The sequence below is a fragment of the Centruroides sculpturatus genome, unplaced genomic scaffold (assembly GCF_000671375.1).
Source record: "Centruroides sculpturatus isolate CEXI.00-Female unplaced genomic scaffold, Cexi_2.0 scaffold314, whole genome shotgun sequence".
NCBI lineage: Eukaryota > Metazoa > Arthropoda > Arachnida > Scorpiones > Buthidae > Centruroides > Centruroides sculpturatus.
The window spans coordinates 353108-362062 of NW_019384542.1; the positions used below are offsets into that span (position 1 = coordinate 353108).

At 27.5% G+C, this 8955-nt stretch overlaps 1 protein-coding gene across 1 annotated transcript in view; it reads left to right on the forward strand.

The window, feature by feature from the left end:
• The window catches only part of LOC111623402 (E3 ubiquitin-protein ligase Su(dx)-like), a 34495-nt gene that overhangs the window by 19248 nt on the left and 6292 nt on the right, over positions 1–8955 (forward strand). The window contains exon 2 of the mRNA XM_023365965.1: positions 6659–6739. The gene's annotated coding sequence lies outside the window, so the exon portion shown is untranslated. The remainder of the gene's footprint in view (positions 1–6658; positions 6740–8955) is intronic.

The window sequence follows — 8955 nt, forward strand, 5'->3', positions numbered from 1 at the left end:
AAATTTTTGTAAAAAGTTTTAATGTGTTCTGTTTACTTAGATACCTTTTGCTATTACAAATATTATGTAAAATCCGACCATCATGAATGGTAAAATGCAAATTAGCAATAAGACTCAATATTGTATAATGCCCAGGAAACAAAATTGTTATAATATGCTAAGTGAGGTTTATCTGATTCTGTTATGTGCAAATGAAATGTTGTGAGAAACCAACAAATATATTCATTAAACATTAGAAAGGATTCTGCCTATATATTTATCAACTTTAGTAAGAAGATAAAGGATGTGTCATGGCTACTTAACAGTAAGAAACAATTGTACACAAAAATTAGTATAGTTATGTGCGTTATCAGTATAAGCGTGTATAATTATACAGTGTTTTATTTTTTAATTTAATGTATGTAGGTTTATGTTCTCATCGCTATCAAATTATCCTAACAGCAGTAAATAATAACTTGTGCTGTACGTGTGTCATTGAAATTTTTTAAATGGTATGTCTTAAATGTTATATGTTTTAGAATCGTTATATAATTTTTAAAAAATGTAATAATCTAATGTAAATGTTTCTTCTTATCAGTTGACTGATGAGGGGCTATACGCCCGAAACGTGTAAAAGTGCCCGTATCAACTGAATAAAGTGGATAAACGCCAAGTGTTTTAATAATAACACAGTCTTGTGTTCAATAGTAAATGGTTTATCTTTTATTATTAAAGTTTATTTGATTATACTTAATATGTTCACTTTGTGATAAAATATGTACTGTACCATATCATTTCCTGATGTTTTTTAATTTCCTATTTACTTATATTTAAAAAAAATAATAAGCTTTTTGATAGTTGTATTTACATTTAAACTTAGTTGAAATGTAAAAAGGTCTAAATTTATGCACTTAAATTTGTTTAAAATTATATCAATTAAAAATGCAAACTTCTTTTTTTTAAAAAATTTTAGACAGATTGTATTTGATAATTCTGTTTAATTTACTGAATATTCTGTTATGTCATACTTATTTGTACTATACTGATGTTCAAAACAAAAGCATATCATCAAAACCAATAGCTGGAGCAAAAAAAGAAATACTGGAATAGCAGAAATACTTATATAGTGTTGTACATATACACCAATAAAGAAATACAGCAATCCTACACAGAAAGTTTCATTTAAGTTGTTTCTTCTGTGTTCAGTGTTGTTGTTGTTTAGAGACTTCTAATGGCACTGAGATATATCATATGGGCAAATTTATGCAAGATAGAATTGATGATTAAAAACAAATTACAAACAAAAATTTTCAGATTGAATTACATTGTGCAGCACACAAGTGTTCTATATTCTTGTACATGTATATTGTATTGTTTGTTTTGTGTGTGTTTCAATGTGCTTGAATATTTTCCTAATTGCTTTCATTATTTTTGATATGTTGTGTTTTAGAGTACGGTAGTCTTGTACATGGGGGATTCATTACGCTTTATAGGAAATCGTGTTATCTAAATCTGCATTATCACACGATTTATGAAAGTTTAAACCTTGGCCTATAACTTGAAAAAAAGTATATTTCTGAACAACAAAATTTGACAGTGTTGCTTGCTTTGTTTGCGCATTGTATGGAACTCTACTGTATTGTTGTTAGTCTGCTTAATTGTTGTTTAATGCTATTTACTTGAATTGCTGTTTTGTTATGCCAGCTTGGCTTATAATTTCAGGCAAAATCAGCAGGCTTTTGTGTGTTTTGATTGTGTCTACTTTTGATTATACTTTAAAGTAAGGTATGTCTGAGATTGTTGAATCTGGTTGAATGCATTTTAATGATATGTATATTTAGTGTAAGGTTTTTCTTATATGTATGGTTGTGTTTATTTTGGATATTCACGAGAATTTTTTTGGTGGTAATTTTATTTGGGTATTCATTTGGGTACTATAAAAGTATTTTTATTATAATTGCATATATAAATAACTATTAAGTATTATAAATTGTAACACACATATGTGGAGAATATCACACAGCAATGTGAAATATCAAGAGTTATGTCACCAAAAGGCTCAAAAGTGAAGCTTCTAGTAATCTTATATGAATTTGCATCTTTGTACTTTCAGATATAAATAATTATTGCCATATAAAATTATTATTTTCATCAAAAAGAGCACTACAATACAGAAAAATACAATGAATAATAAAGCTAAATTAAGAAAAAGCAATGTTAAGCTTAAAAAATATTAATAAATGTGAAAGAAAAAATTGTTTATTGTTAAGTTTATTTAATTAATCAAAAAATTAAGATGTCATTTATCATAAAATATTAAATTCAGTTTTAAAATACTAAAATATATAACAATTTTTTTAAAAATTGGAATTAAAGTAAAATTTTATTAATTTGTTTTTAGCTTCAAGAATAGGAGTTGACATTACTCGACAGCAGTCATTGTTTCTTAATGATTATTTTAGAAACTCTGATTCTAATTTTACATCAAGATTAGAAAATATTAATTCTACAAGCCATGAAAGTGGTTTGAATCCTGAAACTAATAGTAGTTTGTCACCTAGTAACAATGGAAGAAGACATTCCAGTAGGAATCATCCAACTGGATATTTCCAACCACTTCGTGATGTTGAGTTATCTAGACAGATCATAACACCTTGCAGTAACAGTCAACAACCTCATCCAGAAACAAGTAAGAATTTGTATTACAGTATAAAGGGAAAAAGTCGACAAGGGTTCACCGAAAGTTGTGTTTCTTATTTATTTGAGTATGGTATGCAATATGAATGGATTTTCATTAATTATGAGATTGGCTTTTTTTTTTATTTAGTTTGATTTTAGTGTAGATAAAATTGATGATAATCAGTATGTAGTTTGATATTATACAGAATGAAATTGTGGAATAAAATATTTTAGTTAATGCATATAATATAAATATGCATGTATATGCATATTTATATACATGCATAGTATAGCATATTTATATACATGCATGTATAGCATACAGTCATACCCCAGACTTACGCGATAGGTGGGACCGAGCGATAACCGCGTAAGTCGAATTCGCCATGATTATTTTATACTTATTATTATTAAATTATTTATAATTATGAATTAATTTAACAGGAAATTTTAGTTTTTATATAACTTAATAAATTTCATGCTTTTTATGTTTAAGTTTTTATAAATTTGGTATTAGTGTTTCTTTCATATTTGAGTATTAAATCTTTTATTTACAACATTAAATACATCTTATATTACATTTAATTGTTAAGAAAACTATTATTATAGTAATACAATCTATTATTTTTTGAAAGAAACCAAATTTTAATGTAGATAATGTAAATTTTAATTTTTTCCTAGTTGTTTCTGCAAAACTTCATTCATCATCATTTTTTAAACCAAATCCTTATGTTGAATTATATGTTGATGGAGGAGCACCAGTGAAAACTGATTACATTAAAAGTACTTCATTTCCAAAGTGGGAGGAGCATTTCCCATTGTATGTGTGCTTTTTTGTTGTTTGTTTTAAGTATGTATTAAGTAATAAGATTATAATTTTATATTATTAAAATTAATTAATTAGAAGTGGTAAAAAAAAGAGATGATCTCATTATAAAATTTTTTACATAGTTCTACTTCAAGCAAGATGTAATATTTTGAAAGAAAAGTTACTAAGGCAAAAGTATAATGATAAATAATAATAACAAACAAGAATTATATTTGTGTAAATTATTGGCTCTTTATAAACTTTGCTTTCATTAAAAAAAAAAGTTAAGAGTTTTTAAAGGTGATGATGACTAATGATTGATGAATATGAAAAGATGATCTATTTGGTTATGATTTGAATAATTAACATAATATAATATATCCATTATATAAAAACAAAGTNTAGCAGTATTCATAATGACCGGTCAATTTGATAAATTAATCAATATTTATCACACTGCCTGCCCTATTTGGTCATTATTCATAATGCCCGATTAATCACTTTGTCCATAACATATATATATTAAAAAGGTTAATTTTTTATAAAGTAATTCACATTGAAAAAGTTACATTATACAGAAGTGTGGAAACATTCAACTGCTGTTTATGTCATGTGCTAATAATAAATTAGATATATTTAGTTTCATTAGACAATGCTGAATTATTCATACATTTCAACATTACTGAAACCAGGTTAACATTTCAAGAAGTAACCAGAAAAACTGGATCAAGAAATGGCTAGGCTAGTAGGCACTTTTTGAATTGACAAGTTTCAGCATGTTGCTACATACCCCCATTAATGGACACTCCTGAATAGTGGACCCTTTCACTTAATGGATGTTTTTACAATTCATACATCCTTCAAATAGGACATATATTAACCTCTAAATAGCAGATGCTGTTGTCTGTAACCAATGTTACAAAAACACTGTGCCTTCAATGTGTGCTTTTGATATTCTGAAACAATTAATTACATATGAAATATTTTAAAATGAAAACAAAAAATCTGAATTTTGACAGGCATTGAATAAAGACTGGCTGAAAATAGGAATAGGGAAAGATAGATTGTAAAAAGCTGAACAATACTCTTTATCTGTTAGAGAAGACTAATCAGGTTAAGTTGTGAATTACCACTTACTTATTGCCATAGATATTAACATTATCAGACTTTGTTATTGTTGGAATTAAGCTTATGGTATCAAGAAACCATAAACTTTTCCTGAGTTATTCATTCATTCAATAAGAACCATAGTACATTAATAATGAAAATAAACTTAAAAACAGTTATGACAACAACGGGTTGCTCTGGAAAATTTTTAAAAAATTGCCAATTGTTTTGCCACTTTAAATAATTTATTGCCACCGGTTTTACTTACTTATTAATGCAGATGCTGGTACATAATCAGTTTGGAGTCTGGAAAGCAAAAGCAACATGTTATTACTTAGAAATAAGAATCATTTTTCAATAATTTTTTTAATGAATAATTTGATCATAATGCTTAAACAGTATTTCACAGGTTCTGTCATATAAAAATTTTTTGCTTTAGCTTCAGCATACATTATGATTCAGTTCCACCCTGAATTTTGAAATAAGCAGACTAGAATTTTAAAACCAAGTGGCAAATTTGGCACTATGCAGCATGATCCTTGTAACAGTGTTTGTCAAAGATCATATTATGAAGGCAATTTGCCAACCACTTTAAAGTGTGGGAAGATATTCAGTAATCTCACATTTATGATCTTAACAGCTTTGTGGGTGCCTTAGATGTAATTTTTAATAGATCATTTATTGAAAAAAGCAAAAAATGTGTGACAAATTACACCTACTAGATAGCTGCAAAACAGAAAAATTACTATATCAATTTTCATTCATCACTTAGATTTCTGTCCAATCTATTTGCTATTTAGAATTTGATAAAATGAAATTTTTATGGCTGAAAAGATGAATAATATACTGTATATAATTTCTATTTATATAATTATATATCCTACTTATACTTTTTAGTATATTCACATTCCTAATGCAAATTTGATGTTTTCATAATCCATTGTATTCTTGACTATATGATGACCATGTTAAAATACAGTAAATTTTATTTGCCATGAATTACTTCTTGAAAATTGAAGGTGTATAGTCAGAAGCAAAAGTGAACACTTTTGATTCTCACTATATATATCAATATATAAAAGAAATGTACAGTACAGTATTTCCTATTAATGGACATCTCTAGATAGTGGACAAACTTCTTGGTTCCAGCAGTATCCACTATTTGGAGGTTATACTGTATATCAAATAGAAAATACAGTGACTATTTTTGAAGAAGTAATAGCATAAAAAATATAAAAAATTGCTTAGCATTTTATTTTAGCTACTGAGAAGTTTTATAAAGATTGCTTAGTATCAAGATACTAGAAATTGAATAGTTATTGAGATGAAGTGAAAATATATAAGATGCAAATGCATTTTATATATGGAAAATTGTTAATTTCTTGTGATGATTTTGTGATTATTTTTGTTTAATATTGTTACTATTTAAAATTATATTTAATTTAATGAATTATTTGCATAAAATTTTTATTTCAAATTTGTATGTATTCAAAAGAAGCTAAAATAAATTTAAGTTTGGTTTGTTTATAAAATGAAAGTTATAATGTAGCCATAAACAATTGCTATATTAATGCCAAAAATATTTGCTATTGATATAGCAATTGTCAGGCTACATCAAATTTTCTGATTTTGAAGGTATCATTGCTTACAACAGTAATATCTAGCAGTTTGGTTGTGTTCTATTTTTTAAAAATATTTTTAGTACAGCTGTCCCTTGATAGTCTGATGTTTTGTAATCCGACATGCTCAGTAGTCCGACGCACATCCCGTCAAGGTACCCATCCCCATTACGTGTTTGCTTGCACAGAAGCATGTTGCAACGTGAATCTCCCCACCCAATTCTTTCATGATGACACACATTTCGTGTGTTTTCTGTGAGCAGTTCTGTTTGAACAGTTGGAGTAGAGAATATTTTAGGCTACTACTAGGAAAACAATGCCAAATATGTAATCACTTTCGCTAATCCGGACACTTTTGGTAATCTGACACCCCTTTGGTCCCATACCTGTTGGATTATCAAGGGACAGCTGTAGTTATTAAATATAGAAAATTATTGTTAATATGTTACAAAATGTTAATTTTCAGATTTATGAAAGTTGAAAAGAATTGAAGATTATGATGGCATTATCATCTTGATTTCTAGGAAATGATAAAAGAATTGTAAAGGTTAGTAAAATGTTTTATGAAATAATATTTATGCTGTGAAGTTATAAAATACATGGTTTAACCAATTTGTCATTTTTTAATTATTAAATGCTTTTTAATTTGCTTTGTATCATATCCTCAAACCTTGCTACTCAAATTTTATCCACTTTTAATTAAGATAGAAGGCTGAAACTTTGAGGATATATTTAAGTCTAAAGACAATGCATTTTAATGATGTTTTAAAAAGTGGCCCTTTCCACTATTCCACTTCTTTCCAACTGAAAATCCAATAAACACATCCAAATAAAGAATTTGATCATGATGTATGTGTAAATGCAGTAATGTATATGATGGGATGATGTCATTCCTACCATTCCCTACCCCAGTCTTGAAAGAAATAACCAATAAAAGTTTTTTTAATTTTTAAAAGTTTATTAATTCATTTAATTCTATGTATTGAAATAATTGTCAAGCTTATTTGACATTCATAAATTAACGTTAGATGTATATTTGTATGAACCTTGCAAAATTTCAGAATTTTTGAACATGGACTTTTGGAGATATGTAATGCTGAGATATTGCAATTTTGGCTGAATACAAACAATATGTCACTCTTACTTTTAGCATATTAAATCAATTAAGTTTTATTTTAATTCACTTGTAGTACAGGTCAAACATTTGGGATGTAATCTAATACTACACTGGATACAGTGGTAGACAGCATTTACAACAGACACATTTAGTTGTGAATCTTTTTTCACAAAGTATCCAGAATTAATGTTTCTTCTGTAAAAGTTGTTGTTTGAAGGTTGTTCTCTCTGGGTCTAGGGTGCAGGAACTAGAAGCTTTACCATCTATCTCTCTATCCTGGGTTTGGAAGAGCCAAAACCAGTTTTCTTCTGAACTTGAGATCACATTAGTGTTGCCTTGAACAGTTTGATGCAGCTTCCATGTATGATGACAGACACATTGATAAAATTCATAATAGAGAACATCATTTCTTTCCCTTATAAATCCTGCAGTTCAAGAGCAAGCAGTCTTGTAAATTCATGTTTTTCATTCCCAAATTTTATTTAGAAATTAAAAATTGTTGCATGCATTGGACCCTCACCTTTACAGCCACAAAATATCTCGTCATCATCTGGATGAGATGTCCTTTGAAGTTGGACATAAGAGAAATTTCTTTATTTTTTCAGATTATGCACAGAATTTCATTGATCTTGTCAAATCTTAATTCATACACTCTTTCTTTTTTTCAAGACTTTTTTGTTTAGCCACAGATATTTGCCCTATCAGTTCTTGCAGACGGTTTCTGTTGCAAGAAAGCCTCTTCTTAGCAACACCATTAGGTTGTACAAATAAAAAAAAACTGTTGAAGTAGAGAGCATGGTGGAACAACTTTTAGATTATCAAATTTCCTTCCAAACTGAAAATAGCAAAATGTACTTCTTTATCACTTTTGAGCTCTTGTTCATTAATCAATGCTTGTTTCTCTTCTATGGTGAGGCAACAATTCAAAGGCATATAAAGACTCAATATTTTGATAATATCAACTTTTAGATACCTTTTTATGGCAAAGTTGCATTTATCAATGTTAATTTTTTGATGAAAGTCATACTACAATTTATCTAACACAGTTTGTTTGCAGAGTACTAACTTAGAAGAGCAATTTATCTTTACATAGTACTGTAACATGATCATTCAACAGGGTTCTAACTGTAGTTGTATAATTTTGAAAATGCATGCAAAACAAACAAAACACTCAAATTTATTAAATGTGTGTAAAATATACTAAGTAAATGAAAATGAAACATTTTTTTATAAGTTTTAAATTAATTAAACTTAAAAGAAAAGCATAACATAGAAAACTGATCAAAATAACAACGAAAGAATATTCAGTTTATATTAAAACAAAATGTTGTGTTATTGCAATGTTGATGCAATGTTATCAAATGGGTTATTAATTTGCTAAATTGACTAATAAAGGAAATAAAAACATAAAACTCTTAAAACCAATAAAAAAAACTGATTAAAAACAAAGTGTAAAGGCTTTTAATGAAAATATTTAATAAAATATTTTAGCTGGGACATAAGTACAAACTTTTAAAAAAATTCACAAAAAAGAATTCTAATTCTTTGCAGTTATTCCTTAGGCATTCAAAGGGACAACAAAGAGGACACTTATACAGTTAGTCCAAGAAAAATTGGAAGAATTCTTTTTTTTTTTTTTTTTTTTA